Source organism: Aptenodytes forsteri, unplaced genomic scaffold (genome assembly GCF_000699145.1).
Source record: "Aptenodytes forsteri isolate BGI_AS27 unplaced genomic scaffold, ASM69914v1 Scaffold207, whole genome shotgun sequence".
NCBI lineage: Eukaryota > Metazoa > Chordata > Aves > Sphenisciformes > Spheniscidae > Aptenodytes > Aptenodytes forsteri.
In genome coordinates, this window is record NW_008794836.1 from 4,945,630 (window position 1) to 4,968,115 (window position 22,486).

At 37.2% G+C, this 22,486-nt stretch overlaps 1 protein-coding gene across 1 annotated transcript in view; it reads left to right on the top strand.

Annotated features, from left to right (window-relative positions):
• Positions 1-22,486, top strand: part of ROBO1 (roundabout guidance receptor 1) — a 689,994-nt gene that overhangs the window by 370,222 nt on the left and 297,286 nt on the right. The window lies entirely within an intron of this gene.

Below are 22,486 nucleotides of genomic sequence, written 5' to 3' on the forward strand. Positions count from 1 at the left end.
CTTCCTTTTGCACATCCAATAAATTTCGCTGTTGATTCTCCAGTATTATATGATATGTCGGCATGTTTTATCACAGTATAGAAGCTGTAGGGCAAACTGGACAGAAATAAAACATCAGTAGGTCATTTTGCAGATAATTCTCTTAAACTGTTTTGGGTTTTTTGGAAACTATTTGGTGTACATAGGTAATGCTTTTAGAAATGAACTGATGGTTAATTAACCAGATTTAATAGTGTGTCTTCTGACATACTTCTGTTCAGTGATAGAAATACTTATTTCTGCAAGGTGGAGTCAAATTGTACTTAATACTTACAATTTTTAAAGAAATGTATATTCTTCTAGTTGAGTAGTATGAGGGTGCTTGGGGGGAGTAAAGCATGCATAGGTTGATATGCAGTGTTCCAGTAGTAACTAATGCTGCACAGTCATGCCACTTGTGGTTGCCAGAAGCAGCATGATGCTGTAGGCAAATTATGTTGCTAATGCTGATGATTAAGGGACAATTATATACATTTATATTAAAATGTAAAGGTCTTCTGTAAAGAAGACCTCTGAAGCGTGGTGGAGCTTTAGCTTGTGGCTCACTGAGCCATTTACCAGTATCTATGAAGTGAAAATAGTAAGGTCAGTCTCCAGAGCAATAGTGATTGCTTGTGCTTGCTGAAAGTTCTAGCAAGTCAAAGCAAAAGTTGTAGTTTGTAAATGAGGACCTAGTCAGGAGAGGAGAATAGCTTTATCACGAGTTATTCTGAGGAGTTTCATTTAAAAAAAAAAAAAGCTAGGTAAAGATCCAAGTTGGGCCAACTGTAAGCAGTGGCAGTGAGCTGATGGTGCCATTGCGAGTGCTAGAGATTCTGGGAAGGAGAGCTGACTTCTCTCAGATAGTGACTTAAGGTTAGTTTTTCATAATGAACAAGTTTCTTCTGTTCAGCTGATGCGTGTTTCTTACTTTTTTAATGTTTAACTTGGGTTAATATTAAACAATCTGAGTCTTTAAGTTATAAAGGCAATACTAATGTTGTAGGTACATTCTCAATTGAACTGAGCCACCTGACCCGTGTAATTTAATGGTATTTAGAAATCTTAAGTTCATCTGCTTACACGTTCTGCAAGACTGTAATTTTATATTAACAAAAAAATTCAAGTATAACAAGAATTTAGTAGTGCTGTACTCAACTCTACTTGACAAGTATGTTCTAACCATATGTCATTTGCAGTAAATTGTTTGAAAATACCTGCCATTTGTGTCCATTGAGTTTCTTCAGGGATTACAGAGAAAGAACCAACCTATAAATCCTTTTTAGGTTTCCTGCACTGGTCTTCCTCATGATGATGCTGTAATATCCTGAGATTCTTGTTCTCCTGTCCCAGAGGATTGGTTGACCTGCTATTTCTGTAGGAGTTAATGGGATTTCTTCTTTTCTTGCTAGATTTGAAGGGTGGGGGAAAGTAACCGTACTCTGCTAAATTTACTCCTTTATGGCACTAAAATTAGCTATTGGTCACAATGATGGGAGCAATATGAAGACATAATAGATGTCTTCATAATTTAATCTTTCAGCTTTTCCACTTGTTTGTATAAACAGACAATTTATTTCGGACATCTGTTATGAAAAATGTATGGGTCGCACTTCTCAGGCACTGTTTTTGGTTCTGCAGACCTGGGAGGGTCCTATAACAGTTATGTTGGGAGCATTTTGCGGGAGAAGGGAAAAATTGGGGTGTGTTGTTGTTTGGTGTTTTGGTTTTTTTTTTTTTAAAACATGAAGATTTGGTGTAATGAATAAAAATCTATTTCTTGGGTAACTTACAAATCTGTAGCATAAAGGAGCTGATGTGTCGTGGGGAAAAAAATCTGGTTTTGGTTTATAGAAAGGTTGTTTTTACTGTTAGTCTCGCATCCAGTTGTTTAGAAGTAGTTACAAAAATACTTCGACTTTTTAAAAATGGCTTTGACCTATTCAGTCATCACTTTTGCTGAGACCTTATCCCAAGCAAAAGTGATCCAACAGTGGCTGCATCAAAGATACTGAAAAGCCTACAACCTCAAACTCTTCCTAAAAAGGAAAGGAATGTTTGACAATTTAATAAATTAAATCAGAAGTGTAGTAATAAGTAACATTACCTTCAACATCACACCGTATTTCTTTGGATGCAATATAGCTTTAAACTTTGTTTAAAATATAACTTAGAATTCTGTCAGTATTATATAGATTTTTATAAAATAAGCATAGTAATTTCTCAAGTTCAACCACATTTTCTTTCATACTTTTTTATCTTCATTTATTTCTCCTTCATGAAATGTTTTCTTCAACATACTTTCATATGCAAGACAGAAAACTGTCATCTATATACAGTGGTTTGTTGACCTTAATAGAAAAGGAGGAGGTACAAACAATATATTAGGGTTTTTTTTTAAAGGATTCCCTGATGTGAATATGTAGCTGTTCTTTTTTTAGCTGTGTGAAGAAATCTTTCATCTTGAAAATAGTAATTTGTAAAATTATAATGCCATCCTATCATATTTTGATTGAAAGCTCAACTTAAAAACATATTTACTTGGAGGAAATGGGCAAGCCAGCTTTACTGTTTTGACTAAGTTATGTTTTATTTTAATAATGTTTATCTTTAATGATTTATAGAATTGTTAAGTTATATGGATTAATATTTGAGTCGGAGTAGTTTCTAATAGTGTATGGCTTTTCTACATTGGAAGCAACGCACTACTTACCACTACAGTTTTGTCTACCCCCGCAGATTTTTTTCACCAGTAGTTACTAATCAAGTTCTGTCTCAGTGGAGAGCCAGCGTGCTGTAGAGTGAGTGGTAGGTATTGATAAGGAAGAGAGTCTTCATAATGGGGAAAAAAAAAAAAGGGAAGATTGTACATTAGTGAAGGAGAGCAGGTACATTGTTGCATGGAGCGGGAGAGGGGACTACAATGGGCAATACTAATAAGTATGCAAGGCTTTAGGCACTTGCATTCGCAGCAGTGTTTTATGGAGACGGCCTCTTCACCATTATTTGTCTTTTTACTTCCTATCTCCTGCTAATTCATTCTTGTCATTGTGAGAGCTTTCAACATAAAAGTAACGATTTTTAATAATTCATTCTGGGCTTTATGACAGCATTAACAGGAAAAAGGGGATTTTTTCCTCCTGAAATATACCAAGAAAGGCTTTCATCAAGGTCAGGGATGATCTTTACCGTGGCTTGATTCTGCATGTTTATATGAGTATTCCTTTTGCAATTAATCATTGAGGATATTTACTTAAACTAGGATGAAAGATATTTTTGGGATCTGTTGTTTTACTTCAGAACAGTGATTAAGTTTGTGTTTTGTTTAGAGTTATATTTATGATGATATATGAGAGAGACTATAGTCTGTATTGGCCCATCAAACTGTGACTTCTCATGGAAGAAAATAATCTAGTTAAGGAGTGTAATTAAGTGAGGCTGAAGAACTGCGATTCTGTAATTCTGTTTGTTTGTTTGTTTTTGTTAAAGGTGAAATTTCAAAGAATTATAAGCTGATATTTTATCAAGGTCAAGGAAAGAGATCTCTTGTGTTTAGTAAATGAGGAACACAAAACTGTACTTCATATCTCAGTTTCCTTCAGCCAGTTTTGCTTAAAGATGGGTACTATCGGGCTGTAAGAAGGATGGGATGAGATGCTAGAGGTACACTATTTACTTAAATATGCATGCAGCACACTAAATGTACTTAAATACGCATGCAGCACACTCAGTGTACAGCCTCCTGTTTAATCATTTGCTTTATTGCTTCTAGTCATCATCGCATAATATTACTTTCTCAGAGCTCGATCAGTGAAGCCAGTATGAATGTTGGTAAATGCTTGCTGAGGTAACCCATCTGATTTGGCTCGTATGTAGGCACACTCTAATAGGGGAAGAGTTCTATGGTCAAGTGATCTAAAGTAAAAAAACAAACAAACAAAAGCTCTCCACACTCTTTTCTCAGCAGTATATTTTCTAGTTTTCAAATCAGGTTTAAGGATTTAGGCACTGGAATCCCACTGAAATGCACTGGGACTTAGTATTTCATAGATCCTTTTTATTGCCTAAATTCGTAAGTTGATGATTTCAGAATAGGTCTGTGAACACCTTCATTTTTATTTCTTTAGAAAATAGTACTTGTAATGAGATTACAAAGGCCCAGACAATGATGATGATTACTTTAATTGGTAAGAACAGACATGGTGAGGGTCTGTTGCATTTTTAATATTAAGTGCATTTCAGGACCTTTAGAGAAGGCTGTGTACTACATGAAACACTTTCTGCAGTGTGTATAAAGTGTATAGAATGACAGCTTGAATGTATATTATTTAGTATAATTCAGCTTATGTCATTAGAAGAAAAGACAAATAAATGCTGTGTGGCTTTTTTCTAGTTTCAGAGCGCTCTAGGCTTGTGTGTGAAAAAAGTATTTTGGTTGGTTCGTTGGTTGGGGTTTTTTTTTTGGTACCTGATTGAAACCCAGTCTTCTGTCTGATACGTTTTTCAGAGTAACTTAGGAACTCTTGTTTGATTCAGCATTTTATCCTATACTATCAATTCATCTCCAAGTAAGACGTTCTTCCATTTACGGGTTTTTAGTAGGTAAGTAATTGTATAAAAGTTGGTCTCTTCATGTAAATAATACAAGGTCAAAGCTTCAGTAGCTGGACTTTAACCGAATCCCCCGTGCCTTTCTTCATTAGTTAACAGATGACTTTCTGGAGAATTACGGTACAAACACTGAACTTTCTTGTCTCATTGATAATGCTGCATGGTCAATTAAGAACTAATACAGCAACTAGATGAAAAATGCTCCTCTTTAAAGAAGAGAACGGCAGAGGTTTTATTTTCATTCTTAAAGCTATGTATCCTGACTTAAATAAGAAGTTTTTAGGTTTGGCTCAGGCTTTTCTGTCTTTTTAAATAGAAATCTGTCTTGAGTAGACTTCTATAACATTGTTCCTAATTCATCAGCTTTTCTTTTTCAATCAAAACCCATCTTATTCTTGTTTTTAAAAGTGGTATGGTGTCTTGCTATTTTGGGAAAGCCTGTTTAATACGCCAAATGTCTTTGCACAGGAAAGAAAGCTACCTAACAAAGGAGTCGTGAAATTCTAATGTTGACTTGTAAGAACAGTTGTTTGCACAGATTACAACTGTTTGACCCCCCCCCCCCAAAATAAAAAATACATAATAAAAAAAAAAAAAAAAAAAAATGGCCCCCCCCCCCGATAATTAAATACTGATATTAAAAGGAAGAGAAAAAAACCCCCAACATGTTTACTGTTAAGCAGTTAAGCTTTATGTATATGTGTTGTCAGCTCAACAGTTTCTGGGGCTTGTGATACCTGGGTATTCTGAAAAGTGCTTCTTGATCCTTTTCGTGTCGTTGCAGTGACTAAATGGCACTAAAAACAGCATGGAACTGCCATTTGAGATAAGGAAAAAAACAAATTATGATAATTTTGATTAGATTGAGCACCTACCATACTGTTTTCAGGTTTCTGGTTTAGTTCTCCATTATTTATATTAGTATTTAAATAGTGCTACACAGATGTTAGTAGATTGGTCTGCTAGCAGTTTCCATGAACAGGTGGATAAATATCGGCCTCTCCTCTAGAGCTGAAATAAGCACTCAGGTTAAAGTTAGGATCCAAAAGGGACTTAGGTACCTGAAGTGGAACCATGTCTGAAACTGCCATTCTGAAACCTCCATGAGTTATTTCCTAATCACAGGGAAGCCTGAATGCTGCCAAATTCCCCCCTCCCCGCCGCAACTTTCTGTGCCCTTCTGCATGCCTACTACTCTTCTTATGGTCTTGGGGGCATTCGGTCCACTAACATGTTATGTAACCCTCTATCTCAGACCTACCAGATTGGGTTTCATAAACAAGTCACAATTGCTTTCTTCTAAAATTGGTGTGTTAACTGCTTTATGTAAAATTGATTGATAGCCCATGGTGCGGAGACTTGGTCCCAGGACTTCTCTATTTGCTGGGACTTCTCTGATTGCTGATACAGATGGGCTCCCTCATCACCTCTCTCAGGTTCTTCTCAGAAAAAAATATTCTTGTGTGTTTTGAAAGAAAGGGCATAAACACCTTGAACACACCTGCCTTGAGCACAGGTCTGTGGACTGCTTGTTCCAGGTGGAAGGAGATGACTAATTTGCCATTACTAAAGTGGCAAGGCATGAAGAAACAAGACATTTGGCTTTGGTGTGGTTAGGCAGTTTCACACCAAGTAGGCTAATTCTGTGTCATTTTCTGCTTAGAATGTTAAAAAAAAAAATTATTTTGAGTCATTTTGTCTTTCCTCTGCACTCTGTAGAGGTTATATGTACCTAATAGAAAATCTTGATTTTTTTTTTTTAACACTGCAAAGGCAAAGCACTTGGTGTTTACAGATAGTGGTTTCACTTAGGAGTATATGGAGAGAGGACCTTGAGTGGATTCTCACGACATCACTCTTAAGCTGAAAGAAGAACATATGGTTGAGTGGCACACAATCTTTTCTGAGAGCTTTGGGCTCTCCATGAAGCCCACTTCATTTTTTCCTGATGATAAAACATGGGATTTCGGCTGAAATTATTTTAGAGACCTTTTTCTTCCCTTTTTCTAAGTCTTATACACCAGTTTCTTCTTCATTTATTTTTCATTAGACTATGATTTTTCAAAGCTGATGAATGAACTCATTTGCTCTTTTGATGGTAATGTTTCTCGATGTTGTTGTGCTGTGTTGAAAGATTTAAGCAGTTGATGCAAATAAAGACTTCCTAGTCTTTCTCCAGCGTTTCCTTCCTAACAGTCTTGAAAGTTATCTTCTTACCACTGTCCATATGAAGAATCAAATAGTGTTGAATCTGTCCTATGTAGCTTGATTATTTATAGTTCACTTTTGTATACAAAGTCCTGTAGCTCTTCCAGTGTGGTGTTCCTAATGCAGGTATGCCTGCTTATAAATACTCTGAGCAATCACAAAATTACAGAACAAATTAAGAGTAGAATTCCTAAGTAATGTGTAGAGGACTGACAATTTGTGGTACAGTCTCTCAAGAAAAGACCCATTCATTTTTAATAGACCTTTTTTTAGCACTACTTAGCTTTTGCTTTTAATCGAAACACTAAGGGAGAATTTCCTGTTTATTTAAGAATTTAAAATAAGGAGAGATTAATTGTCACTAAAAATTCCTTTAAACTGATACATGTGCCATAATGCCTACTAATTAGTCATATAATGGTATATTAGAGAATAAAAAGATTGAGATTAGGGCTCTGCCTGTAGAGAAGGGACAACTGATACCCGTTAATCAATTTAAACCCCTAAACATGCGTTTAATTCTCAGGCTTTGCAGAGGGTACCGGTGAGCAGCTGTGAGCCTGAAGGCCTAGTGGTTCTGTCTAATTAGTCCCACTGAAGGCTTTCAGCCTATTCAGGAAGCTTTAATTTAGGTTGAGGGGTTTTGTTTCAAATAGCTGTTTACATAAAGTGGGAAAGTCCATGTATTGGTTGTCTTTTAGTGTTTAGAAACTATGCCGTACTTATATTCATGATATAAAAAGGCGGTTTAGCCTTGAAAACCCTATTGCAAAAAAGCCTGCTTAAAACCTTGGATAGTCCTTTGCAAGGATGAAAATGAACAATACCTCTAGTTCCTTGTATCCACCTCTCAAGCCATGGTTGATAGCCTACCTGTGCTGTAACAGAGATGGATGTAGCTACTTAACAGCGTAAGTTTCTAGTGAGATTAATGTTATGTGTTGGCAGTAAAGGTTCCAGCCTACTTTATCTTTCTGGAGGGAGGGATTGAGCAAGTTCTGCATGGAGTAGCCATGGGAGGAGGGAGGGAGGCAGAGGGTGGAGGTGGTAATTAAAACTAGTCCACTTTGCATGTTCCTCTCTAATTTGTTACAAAGTTAGTGAACAGGTAGCTTCCATGCATAATAGGAATTATTGCCATAATCCTGAGTAGTAGAAGGTGAGATACTTGTACTTGAGATTAAATTTGTTTCTAGGACTATAAGTAGTGCTTTTCCTCAACATTTCTACATCCTTATAAAATGCAGTTTAATTTGTTGGAAGGAAAACTCTAATAATATAATCATACCTTAGAGTCTTACAGACTGGAGAAAAATAGCTTTCCTTTGCTGAAGGAGCATACTTAGTTAAATTCTTTGAATCTAGCTGTCCATTTTTTATAGGTTGTTGCTGTTGTCTTTCCATTTGCCTCTCTGTACAGGGTTATCTTAACTTGTGAAACAAGCCTTGTGTGGAGAAGTAATCTCTTTTGTTAGATCTAGTGATAAAGTTGCAAAAAAGATGGATAATATTTCCGGGCACACAGACTCCTCTAAGGCTTATTAATTCCTGGCATAACCTATTTTTCTTTGCTGTTTGAACCCCCTCCCCTGTCACATGGTGATTGCTGCTAGAAATAATAATGATGATTCCTTTCCCTGGTTTTCAAACAGCTATCTTCCTTAATTTTGAGGCTTCGTCATCATTTGCATTTATGTGTGTAAACCGTACAAACCTCTGCCTGCTTGCCTGTGGTGGTGGTGTATTATGCATTATAATCTTCTCAAATCATATGGCTCTGTTCCTCTAACTTTCACTTACTGGTTGTTTTTTTTTTTTACATTTCTTGCGCAGCTCTGCAGCACTCTTCTGAGATCTGTTTTTTTTTCCCTTGCTTGCTGCTTGTATTCATCTCTGCTACTTTTGACTCAGCCTCATGGTTATGTAGCACTGTGTCTTTCTCTTACCTCTCCCCTCTCATTCCTTTTTCCATTTTTGACCTCTGAATATTGATCTCTGTTTCTCTATCAGCACTCTAATCCCTTCACCAGAACCCTTTATAATAGTAATTCAAAAGCTAGTTGTTAAACTAGCTACTAAAAATAATCATAAATTAATTAAAATAATTTTAAAATACCCGAAATAAAAGTGCACTCCCGATTTTTTTCTTTTGATCAAATAATTATATTTTTCTGACTTTTTCTCATACTATTAATGATGTTCTTCACTCCTTAAATCTCATCCTCAACAACCATAAGCTACTGCCCTTCTTGAACCTTTTTTTCATTCCATTATACGCTTCAGTAGGTAGAGTCAACAGCATTTTTTTTTTTAATCCATAAAATTCTCACATTTAGCATGCTATGTAAGGTATAAACATTGTCTTCATTAATGTTCTGGATATGTCAGAATTTGCTTTTAAGGTTGAAAATTGTCTGAGGTGGGCTGCATTCCTCTAGGGATTTGTTACTAATCCTTTAACAGGCCATTTCAAATATTTTGTTTTCTGAAAGTATAAATGACTTCAGACAATTATCCTTAAAATTGTGGTTCAGTTCTTTTTCTTGAAGAAGTTAATAACTCGCCTAAAACTGGTAAGATATTAAAATATCTCCCTTGAGTGTGCGTATCATATAGGACATCTCAAAAGCTTTTTTTTAAATGTTAAAATACATTTCAGGCTGCTGAGCACTTAGGCTATTAGCTACAGGTTTTCTGAAGAATTCACTATGAATATTCAGGAAAATAGTCTGTTAACATTTCTTTTTACCATTTCTTTTATCAGTAACAACTTGACTTGATAGAGTATGCTTTTTCTTTTTCTCCTGTTAATTTTATATAGAGAGATGTTAAGTATAACTTTCATGCTTGAAGACTGAAGTTAGTGTCTACAGAGAGTGCTTTGAAACTTAGATTCGTTTTGAAACTATTGCCTTTGAGTTTTTTCTTTATTCACAGATTGTGTTGTATAAAATGAAATAGAAACACTAAAAGCCACATTGCTAACTGTAATATATATATTTATATGTAGCTGTGTATATACTGTAGAATCGTCTTTTATCAAGAAGGCATAGTGCTATGTTGAGAAAATGGAGAGGTTAATTCAGCAATCTTCTAGAGATTGTAAAGTAAAAATGAAAATCCTTTGTACTTTTCTCAGTTCCATTTATACTCATATGTTTCGTCTGGCAGGGTGTCAAACTGCTAGCTGGGGGAGTGCCTCTCATAGCAGGTACCGTGGTCTGCCTTTCCCTTCACTCTTCCTACGAGTAACATTCAGCTTGTTGGCTGAAACGTCTCCGCATGCTCAGCTATGAGGTCATGGAGAAATTTCACTGAGCTGTTTGTTTGTGCTTTTCCACTGTGTAAAAGGGTGATGTCTTCTACCACAATCACTTTAACGTAGCTCTTACTTAGTGAACCAGTTTTTCTTCTGTACAGGTCTTAACTTTAGTATTTGGATAACTGAGAAATTTTGCAGTGTGCATTGGTAGAGGAGGAGCTGATATGGAGCTGAGCGATACCCTGCGTGGCTTTGTTTCTTGGCATCTAGCAGAGAGCTTTCCTCATAACATGATTCAGAGCTTGAAGTGTGAAAACTCTGGATGCCAAGGTGTAGGTGATCAAGATGACTTAAAGTTTACGTAAGAGTAAATGCAGAAGCCTGTTTAATGGAACTTCTCCAGGCCCTGTTCTTAGGAAACTTTGTGGTAGCCACTGAATGATACTGAAGTCTTCACTGTGGTTGTATTCAAGTTGTTGTACCATTTTCACTACAACCAGAACTAAAATCCAGTTGGGAAGGTATAGGAGTGGCAGAGATGTTGGTTGAAATTTTTGATGATTTTGCACTAGATTTTCAGCAGTCATGCTCTGGGATGGGAAATCAGACCACAGATCATAGACTCATAGAATAATTAAGGTTGGAAAAGACCTCTAAGATCGAGTCCAGCCGTCACCCCAACACCCCCATGGCCACTAAACCATGTCCCTAAGCGCCTCATCTAAATGATAATGATAATAGCATGCATAAATTCTTCATCCCTCAGAGAAGAAAAATCACTGAGTGATAGTCTTCTGGGCCCATACTATTGTACATTTAAGGAAGTCCTGGGATGTGGCTTTCTGTGTGTAATGCCATTCATCTGCAGCTGGATTCAATGTTAGCCTTGTAAAGTTACACTTTATGCAAAGGAGTAAGTAGAAACAATTGTAAAAGAAATGGGCATGTGGAAGATCTCTGATTTTCAGTTTGAATTTGGAACTAAAGAAAACTTTGAAGAAACAAAAAACAAACCCAGTGGACTTTCTGGCCTGGTGAAGGACAAGAAATTCAAACACAGTCAAAGGGAAAACATTGCACAGTTGCTCAGAAAAAGATGATTTTGATGGCATTGATAGGTGGAAGTTTATTTTAGGTGAAAGTTTGTTTGCTGTTTTGACATACCTTTATATTGGTGAAAAACAGCAGTAGAAAGATATCTTCAGTCATCATGCAGTGGATGTCAGTTACTTGGTATAGCAATCAATATCATGGCTTCTTAGTACACAAGTCTCCTCTCAGGAGATATTTGTTGCTTTCCCCGAGAGTGTGTTGCCTTTTACGCTTTTCATACTAATTTACTCAGCTTTATATATGAATAAAAGTATGTTTTGGAAAGAGGGTAGGGATAGATGGCTTTTAAATAAATGGTTATTTGATTTTATTTTTTTTAAAAACTTATTTATAAAATATTTTAATTGATACTGGTCTGTACATTACATGTAATTGTAAACAACTCATTGAAAATAGTTTTTAATTTGGATTTAAATTTCCATTCTTCCTTATGCAACTAAAACATGACAGTATTGTGTTACTGCAGTAACAACTTGGCCTGGCCTTCTTGTAATTGTCCAAACTTAATGTTGTACAAAAAGTCAAACTGATTTAAATGGAGTGGAAGAAAGCTGTTTTAATCCAAATTTTTAACACATTAAAATAATAACAATAAAAATAAGGAAATTGAAGTACTTAATAGTGATTATTTTTATTCCATTTTTAATCTTTTCTAAATTATGAGCACTGGGAGTAATTAAATTCAAACTTATTCCTCAGCTTACATAACCCTCCTATTAATACCTAACATTTGGACTCATGAGGGCAGTTTTGATATTTCATTCACCCTTGCATCTGAAAGAAATTTTTAATCGTCTTAAAAAGTAGGATTTTTGGATAGGTGTTTTGAATCCTCATTTTTCTCTTTAAATTTATTTTGGACACAAGAATAAATGGCAATATCAGTGGTATGAGATGTGCCAATTTTCGTACAGGCAAAAGCCTAGGAATGCTATTGGCTGGGGGGGGGGAGAATAAATGAATATCAGTGGTATGAGATGTGCCAATTTTCGTACAGGCAAAAGCCTAGGAATGCTATTGTGATGTTATTATACTGGGCTTCTGTTGTCACAGAGTTGAGGAGTGTTGCCCGATACAGCTGAGAAGAGAAAACCAGTGGCCCTGTTGAGAATTGCTGTTTCTCTGGCTTCCCGATAGTCCTGTGGAAATGAGGATCCTTTTTCCCTTCTCTCAGCATCTTGCAGACATTTTAACATTCAGTTGATCAATATCAGATTCAATCTCACGCTGAATCTGGAACTGGAAATGAATTAGAAGTTGGTATTCCTATGCACAGTAGGAGGTGGCTTTGAAAAGTCTGGAAGAATGTGGGGTCAACCCATCTGAAATAATATGAAGAGAATGTGTTACATTTGTTTTCATGACTAAATGATTTTAAAATAGAACAACCCAAAAAGCAGGTATATCTTTAGATATTTTTTTTATGAATGTGTATGATCATCCAGAAGGATATTTTGAGTTTTATTTGTTTGTCCACATAGATAAAACTTTGGAGTAAAATAGCCTAGTGTGTTGTAAACACGCCACAAATAGATGAAATCGTTGGCACTGATTACAGACAAACCTCAAGGTGAAGTACAATTTTTCTGCATCAGTATGTCTGACATCTGAATTATCCACAAGGAATATATATAACAATAAACCACAATATATAACATAAAAAATATGTCAGTATTTTAATATAATAATCTTTTATATAATATATTGATATATTTTTGAGCCCTAGGCATTTTCACTAAATTGGCAGTTCACTTGGTTCCTTCAGTGCAGCTAAGAGTCCTCTTTTGGTTTTGGTGCGCTATCATTGTTCTTCTCCAAGCTGTTTTCCTGTTCCAAACGGCAAACCAGTGGTTCACAGCCAACGAGATACTCAGTTCCTGTCCGGAATAAAACATGATTGAGGACAAGGATGGAAGACGGAGAGGTGGAGGGCCTAACAGTCTCTTCTTTGTTTCCTAATCTTTCACTGCTCAACAGAAGAGCAAGCCCTGGAGATGGCAGTTCTTGGGTGTCTCACACCAGCCTCTGTTCTCACACTTTCCCATTTGCTGTAGTTGGTTTTTCTTCTCAGGTGTGCCAGTGAAGCTGCTGACAATGGATCAGAGCTGTCAGGCCTCCCTCTGTAGGGAACACAATCTGTCAGGGAAGAAAAGGGCAGCAGTGATTGCTCTGAGCTGTCCCAGATCTTCCTGCCATGTCCCAACTCGTCTGTTTAACCAGTGATCATTTCCAATATCTTTCCAACTGTTATCCACAGAATTATCCAATTATCATCAAGTCCTATCACTTCAGTATTCAAGTATCTGTTTCCCTACTGGCCTTCCAGTCACTCTTTACTTCAGTTCTATCTAATATTTACAGCCTTTCAATAATCCTGTGCCACCTCTTTTCCCCCAGCCATCCTTTTTACGGTCTTGACTGCCGTTCCAGGGTCTGTGCAGCTCTCACAACGTCACAGTCTTCTCTGTGCTCCCCCGGTACCTGCCTAACCCCCATTGCTGCACTCATCCTGCGACGTAGTATGATCATCTCCAAGCAGTTTGTTATGGCCAGGTTGTCACATCCAAATCTCTAAAGACGAGCTTGCCTTCGGGTGCATCTCAGCCATTCTCAGTCTGGTTGTTGTGCTCTTCTTCTCAGTATCATCCCAGTGTAGGAAATACCTCCCAGCGTTACTCCAGCCATTTCAAAGACAAAATGAGTAATGAAGTAGGCTTTATTACTACTGTGTTTGTTTTTGAATATAGTGTGGTTGCTCATTGGGTCATAGTTATAGAATCATAGAATAGTTTGGGTTGGAAGGGACCTTTACAGGTCATCTAGGCCAACCCCCCTCCCGTGGGCAGGGACATCTTCAACTACATCAGGTTGCTCAGAGCCTCGTCCAACCTGACCTTGAATGTTTCCAGGGATGGGGCATCCATCACCTCTCTGGGCAACCTGTGCCAGTGTTTTACCACCCTCAGCATAAAAAATTTCTTCCTTATATCTAGTCTGAATCTATCCTCTTTTAGTTTAAAGCCATTCCCCCTTGTCCTGTCACAACAGGCCCTGCTAAAAAGTTTATCCCCATCTCTCTTACAAGCCCCCTTTAAGTACTGATAGGCTGCAATAAGGTCTTCCTGAAGCCTTCTCTTCTCCAGGCTGAACAACCCCAACTCTCTCAGCCTTTTTTCATAGGAGAGGTGTTCCAGCCCCCTGATCATTTTCGTGGCCCTCTTCTGGACCCGCTCCAACAGGTCTGTGTCTTTCTTCTGCTGAGGGCTCCAGAGCTGGACACAGTCCTCCAGGTGGGGTCTCACCAGAGCAGAGCAGAGTAGAGGGGCAGAATCACCTCCCTCGACCTGCTGGCCACGCTTCTTTGGATGCAGCCCAGGATACGGTTGGCCTTCTGGGCTGCGAGCGCACATTGCTGGCTCATGTCCAGCTTTTCCTCCACCAATACCCCCAGGTCCTTCTCGGCAGGGCTGCTCTCAATCCCTTCATCCCCCAGCCTGTATTGATATGGGGGGTTGCCCTGACCCAGGGGCAGGACCTTGCACTTGGCCTTGCTGAACGTCATGAGGTTCACACGGGCCCACTTCTCGAGCTTGTCCAGGTCCCTCTGGATGGCATCCCGTCCCTCTGGCATGTCGACCACACCACTCAGCTTGGTGTCATCTGCAAACTTGCTGAGGGTGTACTCGATCCCACTGTCTATGCCATTGATGAAGATATTAAACAGATACTAAACAGATACGGCCCCCTGCGGGACGCCACTCATCACCAGTCTCCATCTGGACATTGAGCCATTGACCACTACCCTCTGGACGTAACCATCCAACCAATTCCTCACCCACCGGACAGTCCATCCATCAAATCCATACCTCTCCAGTTGAGAGAGAAGGATGTTGTGGGGGACCGTGTCAAAGGCCTTACAGAGGTGTCCAGATAGACGTCATCTGTAGTCCTTCCCGTGTCCACTGCTGTAGTCACTCCATCATAGAAGGCCACTAGGTTAGTCAGGCAGGACTTGCCCTTGGTGAAGCCGTGCTGGCTGTCTCGAATCACCTCCCTGTCCTCCATGTGCCTTAGCATAGCTTCCAGGAGGATTTGTTCCATGATCTTCCCAGGCACAGAGGTGAGATTGACTGGCCTGTAGTTCCCCGGGTCTTCTTTTTTTCCCTTTTTAAAAATGGGGGTTATGTTTCCCCTTTTCCAGTGACTGGGAACTTCACTGGACTGCCACGACTTCTCAAATACGATGGATAGTGGCTTAGCAACTTAGTTGATTTTGCATTATTAAAGAAAACACTAATGAAGTTACAGGATTATTTTCATTAAGGGAAAATACTATTCCCAACTTACCAGTTTGATGTAGGATATTTTAATTTTTTTTGAGTGAAGTTTGGTTTCAAACGTCAGTGCTCTAAATACTGCTATCTCAGACTACTCCAGTATCTGCTGAAGTCAGATGAGATAAATATCTTGCCAGAAAGTAGAACTGAGGGAAAGAAAAAATAAAACTGAACACTTCCTTACACTGGGAACATTACCTGCTGCCTGAGGTTTTATGTAGATGTCAGCATCTTACATAGTTCAATATAAATAATATTATTTTAAATTTATATTCTAGCTAATTTAATGAATAACCAGGTCAGGACTTATTTATGCTAACTGTTGGACAAACCAGTAGCATGTGTTCATGTAACAAAGATTGACTGTACATCTACGTCTCTTGAAAATAAACGGTTTGTTCAAGAGCAATTTTAAAGAGTTGTATTTAATTTTGGATTAAGAAACTGAAGCATGACTTTTACTGTTGCTGCTTTCAGCTTCTTTGTTAAAAGTGATTATTTCAGAGAGCTAGTCTCTTAGCATCTCCTGGGAAATAAGTCTTTAGGTATTAAAACAAAGACTCAGTGTTAATATCTGTGCAATACAGTACCTGCCAATATTTTTTTTCATTCCCACCAGGCAGAGTATTTACATAACTGTAAGATGCCATACATCTTTCCAGAAGTCTTTTTGTCTAAAAATGTATGGCTTTTTCTGACCGAATCATGTATGTCCAGAATTGCTGCAGAATAAGGAACAGAAACAAACCATTTATACCAACATAATATATAAATGATTTTTATTTTTCTCCCTTGTTTATTTAGCTTATTGCTATAATACTTCATCTAACTCCTGTTCAGTTGACTAGTACATAAGTATTGTGTAAATTTAATGTCTATAGCTTCCAATGTTCGGGTTACATCTCCTCTCAGTATAAGAGCCAGGCACAAGATCAGTCTGGATTTGAGGCATTTTTAGTACAGCTCCCATTTAATCTCTTGTTTCAGAGAAACAGACAGATATGGCTTAAAACTCCAGGCTCTCTTTGGTTATTCTAGTTTTTTTCCAGCCATAAGTGTACAGTAAATTACTGGTTTCTGACATCTCCTGGTAGTGTGGTAGCCACGACAGAAATGTAATTGTAATTCATGGTGTCTTAGCAACATAAAATACTTCAAGGATATCTTTCTAAGTGGGAAAAATATTTTGTGGGTGCCTACAACTTAAGTTTAAAAGCCGTCGCCCACGAAGTTTCTTTTTATATTTTACAATCACACTTTGTATTTAAAGTGCAACTTGCATTACCCCAAAATATCCCTTAGTAACAGAAATAATGAAGAACAACATTTATTAATAATTTCATCTCGTGCTAGGAACAGGAACTCCCACAGCAATTAAAGGAGGGAAACAAAATATTCCTTGACATAATGGTGTAAAATGAAAAAAGAACAACTTCTTTTTCACGGAACTTCGCAGTGGTTTCATGGTAGGAATGATCACTTAGTGTTCAGTGCTTTTCTCTTTACTTACGTCTTGCTCACCTGTTTTCCACTGTGTGCTTAGAAAAAGAAATGGAGATGTTACTCTTCATTGGGAACACGTAGGGGAATTGCAGGTTCTACTGATCCAAAGCGAGAGCCTTGCTTGTCACATTTTATGGTATGTAAGTTATTGGAAAGAACTGGACCTATTCCCAGATCAGTATTTGGAACCGTTAAACACATCTTAAAATGCATTTCAATAAACCTGTAGTCCTGGGTGGGCACTAATCAACTGATACAACAGTGCTGATATGTTCCAACTATTCATTTTTCTCCTTAGTGTACAAATACCGACTTACTTGCAGGACTGTAACATCTCTGTCGCCTGACATTTTTGTTCATAAAGGTGGCATCCTTTTAAAGTAGTTATGGAAATGTTCACAGTTATGACTGTGCAAAGTAATGGCAGGATTTAGGTAAAAAGCGTAACTTTTTTTTTCTAGACTGTATGTTCAATACTCAGTTGTTAGAGATGAACAGCTGTTGTAAATGAAACTCTCTGCACGAAGAACTACTGAGTCTAAAGTGATGTACAATGACCAATGCTATTCTCAAATCAGTGTTTCAGAAATATCAGTTAAATGCAGTTTTGGTTCTTGTGCTTTATGCCAAAGCAGAATTCAAAAGTGAAATTTCTGTTCTTACACAGTTGACTGTTTTGGGAAAATCCAAAGGCATAGGCACAGCATTACGGCCTTCATTAATTACTTCATGTCTTTGGTTATGGAGGGAAGACTGCAGTACCTGTAAAGGAAATGTCAAAATAGTTGCTTTTTAATATGCACTATTCTTGCAGGCTACAAAGCTCAAGGAATCAGATGCTTTATTTAGGCTGAACAAGGGTAGTATACGAAGAGTAAGAATATTAAAAAAAAATGGAGAAGTTGAGAGAAAGAAAGCGAGTGGGACAAGATCTCTGCGGAACTTCCTCGTCCTATTGTTTTTCTTTGAAAATTATTTGTTGTCTGTGAGAACAGGTAAACTCAGTAGGTTAGGTTAGCTGCATGTCTTCGGGCAGAAAAGCCACTTTCAGAAAAATACTTTGACTTTTTCTTTAGTTATTTTTCCCCTGTGACATGATGTGACATTGCTTTGCAGTGTGTGCTTGAAATGTTATTCAAAGTCTGCTTGCCTCTTAACTGTGTATGGTTTGGGTCTTCCAAGTTCAAAAGGATGAACTTTAGATCTAGAGTTTAAGACCAGGAAGAGGTGAGCGAATCTTATGAGGGGAAAATCGGATGCAATTAGTTTGTTGGTTTCTAACAGCAACAAGAACACAAAATCCAAGAGGATGGTAAAAAAGGAAAAGGTTGCAATCTGCACGTCAAAGGGATAAAATCCCAAGAAGTGTGTGGAGAGATCTGAATTAAGGGGCAGCTCAAGCACAGGAAGAACGAGGTATTTACTACTCAGGGATATGTTTAACCTGAGGATTAGAGAAAGTTTTCTAACCACTAGAGCAAGACAGTTATGGAACATCTTTCCAGTCAACATAAACAAAACCACAAAACAATTCCCCCCGCTTTCTGAAAAGTTTCTGAAAGAGGTTAAGTCATATGTAGTGGAAATACTGGGGAATTGGGAACGCTCTTATGTTCTGATGAAGTATAATTGTTTGTAAGTACTACCTAACTCTGATTTTAAACCTGTGATTTTGTTTGTTAGAATTTTACTAATAACTTTGATAGCAATTAGGCCAGTCACTCAGTTCTTATGTTACAATGGAAAGCGTTTCAATAAAAGAGCTGAGATCTTGTGGTCTGAAAATCAGTGTTAAACGCTGTATTTGTGAAATGGAAAGAAATGGGGCCAAGAGTATACTGGCTTTTTGGCACGTGGCGAAAAATGCAGTCTGTCATGCAGCATTTTTATAAGACCTAGGATAAATTATTTAGATATATGGGTCTTGGGAAATCAAGATTTTTCCATATCTACCTTAGCTGAAGTTTTGATCGACTGTAGGTATGGTCTTGATTTTTAACTGTCTTAGGCTGCATGGTTCAAATTTGAGGCACTTTGTTCCAGTAGCACATAACTTTTTTGTTTTCCCCCTAAAGGAGAACAGCACAGTGTTTGTATCCCTGATATCAGCAGCTTTCCCATTTAAACACATTCCCTGCTATTTTTCAATACATTATATTTGTATATGCTACCAGCAGGAGGTTTTAAGGTGGGAATAAAGGCAAATCTTGCCTCTACGAGTTTAGCATTCATCTAATGCTAACTTTCTTTGAACCTTCACATCTGTTTATTTCAGTGTTATATTCTTGTAAAAATAGTTGTGGCACAGTCCAAGAAACTGGAAGCATGATTTCATATAATTGTTCTTTTAAGTAGCAGCATGAAATAATTAGTATGGCATACTTTAATTGGTGGCATCCTGTTGACTTTTTATGAAAGACTTGAATTATAATAAAAGCAGAGAACACAAGTTGGTTAGTTCCTATAATCCAGTGCTGTCATCTTTGGGGGAAAGAAAAAGCAACTCTGTTGTATATTTAATGGCAGATCCAGCATGTAATAGGTGTTCTGCTTCTATTTTTTTTTACCAAATATCCCCTTGGGAAGGATTTTTGACGGGAAAATTACAGGATTGGTGCCCACTGTAAGATTTATGTTGATAATTGAAGCTGCTGCTTCTCAGTAAAACGTAAATGCAGCTTAAATAACTAGGCTAAAAGGAAAGAAAGATCTTAAAAATAAATAAATAAATGTGTAGATATGTAGAAAGATTATAACTTTGTTGTCAAGGCCATTATACCCCTCAGGCAGTTGTCACTAAATCTGTGGTTAATGCTCACTATGTGCCAGTCAACTACTCACGCAACTTTTGTCCCTTTCTGCTTCAAGCAATTTAATGAAATTTTCTAGAGAAATGTTACTTTATAAAATGTCAGGATAAAAAAAAAAAAAAAATTAATGGAAATTCCTGTCTTTTTAATTCCTCTAATATTACCCAGCAAAGAAATTTTAAAAGTATATGAGCATTCCTGGAGTTTCCTGAGGACTTTTTCCTCCCAAAGAGTTTTGAGTCTCAGTTTTCAAGAAAGTTTAGAGGTCAGTCTTTAAACTTTCATTCTGTACAGTACTTGAAGTTAGTGTACAGTGACTTGAATGTCAGTATGGAAAGTGTGCGTATAATATATCTGAAAGTGGTATTTCATTCATTTGTGATCTGGGCCAGGCTGACAGAAACAATAGGAGGCTTGTACTATATTGTGTGCTGGCTGACTAGCGTAATCTGTGAAAATACGAATGTGATACATACTAGCATATGTGCAAACTTTGTTTTTTGAAACAGTTCTTGACTATCTTTAAACATTTTACATTGAACTTGGATTTTTATATTTCTAGAGGGACTTACAACAATTGATTTTTTTTTTTTTTTTTTGGTTCTCTAATCCTTTGTTTCTGCGCTTTTCCTCATGAGGTACATAAAAAGTGAGTTCTCTAATCCTTTGTTTCTGTGCCTTTCCTCATGAGGTACATAATAAGTGAGTAAAAGTATAAACAAAATAAGGTTTTTATCCCTGTCTAAGTATTTTTACCTTGGAAAGAGAGATCTAAAATTGGTCACCGCAATTGTGACGGTAGCATTATTGCATGAAGGTCTTTTCACAAAAGCTGTGCAAAAGTTCAGGATGAGTAGACACAAATGCAGTTTGCAATGACTGACGTGCTCTCAGGGCAAACAGAAGTGTATTAGAGGCTTTTTTAGCTACTGCAAAAGACCAGTGCTGGCTGGCACAATTTTCTCCTCTTGTACTTTTAGCTCTCCTCTCACTGGATTTGGCCTGTGCCCTACCTCTAGGAGGTGCAGCTCAAAATCTCGCTTTATAGTGATGTGCAGGGCTGGGCTGCACAGTGGTATGTAGCCAGCAAAAGGATTTGGGAGTTTCCTGCCTTCCGTTCTGTCTGCCCATAGTTCTAGTTTTCATGTCTCAGGCAGTTGTTGTAGGTAAAAGTAAATGTAAAATATAATTACTTGTTTGCTTTAAATACTACAAAATCTAGTAATATTATGAATATCCAAACAGAAATCGGCAAATTAGATAAATGAGAGAATATTTCTTATAATTTAGGAATATAGTCCTAAATATAATACTACTTAAATTATCTTTCCTTAGAGGACTACAGAGTAGGTTTATTGCTGTTTGAGTTATTTTGTATTTAATGATCAGTAATGTTCATATAAAACTATCCTCTTTTACTGCATATAGAATGCAAACATATTTCAATGTAGTCAAGCTGTACTACCAGAGATTTGGGAACGTGCAGTTAGTGCTAGCCGATTAGTGTGACATTTAATTTGAATTGATTATCTTGAGGTGAAAGAAGTGTGAAATAAACTTTACATGAAAGTTAAACTTTTTAGAATATTTTTATTTTATATATATAAATATATATATTATACACACACACATAGTATATATTGAAAACAGAGCTCTCTCTGGGACTCTCCTCTCCTTGTCTCCTTCCCTTTTTCCATACCAATTTATGGTTTATTAACCTGCAGTGAATAGATCTTGTACTTCTTCTGGTGCTTCACAGCTGTTCAGAAACCATGTTACTAATGTTAATAAAGAATCTTGGCATCTAAAATTTTAATAATCAGGAATTAGTAACCCAAAAGACTAATTTTATCCATAGCAAAGTTGTATATCAAGAAAAAGAGAAATAAGGAAAATAGTAGTCTGAAATCGAGTCAACAATTTAAAACCCCAAGTGTTTTGGTAGCTGCTTATTCCTAATTTGGAATTCTTGGGCACCCAGTTGGTTGCCATATTCTTCTGTGGTATATATCTAGCCAGACTATTACAGTTTTTTTCATGCCAGTTATCAGCTTGCAGTTTGAATTAGTTTGAAACTGAATACTTTTCTAGAAGAGTATCTTGTTTACTTGTAACTTTTCTTTTATCCCCGATACTGTAGTCTCACATTGTATCAGAGTTCTAGATTGGAGACAGTAAAAAATTTTATAATGTAAAAAGTTGCTCTAGTTTTCCCTGACACAAACAAAAGGTTGTAAGAAGCACTCAGGCACTCCATGCATTTGTACCTCTATGGCACTGCTTAACAAGTGACTAAAAAGAGCTGGCAGTACAAGTAAAATAAAGCAACTTTGTGGGTGCTGGAGATGTTAGACTTACTCTGCAGACATTGTATGAATTAATGGGCTTTCCAGAAGGTCAAATGAGGTTGACTGTGACTTTGTGTTATGAATTAGAACGGTACCAGTTTTGCTGGTAAAGATGGTCTGATGTCTGTAGAGTATCTGTAGGATTAGTTTTTCATAATTCTACATGTACATATGCATGTATGTATGAATTTATGTATATGAATAGATCAATATGAAAATGGATGTGATTTAGGAACATGGCAGTTTAGTTCACTAATATAGGCTGCCTGTTGAAAA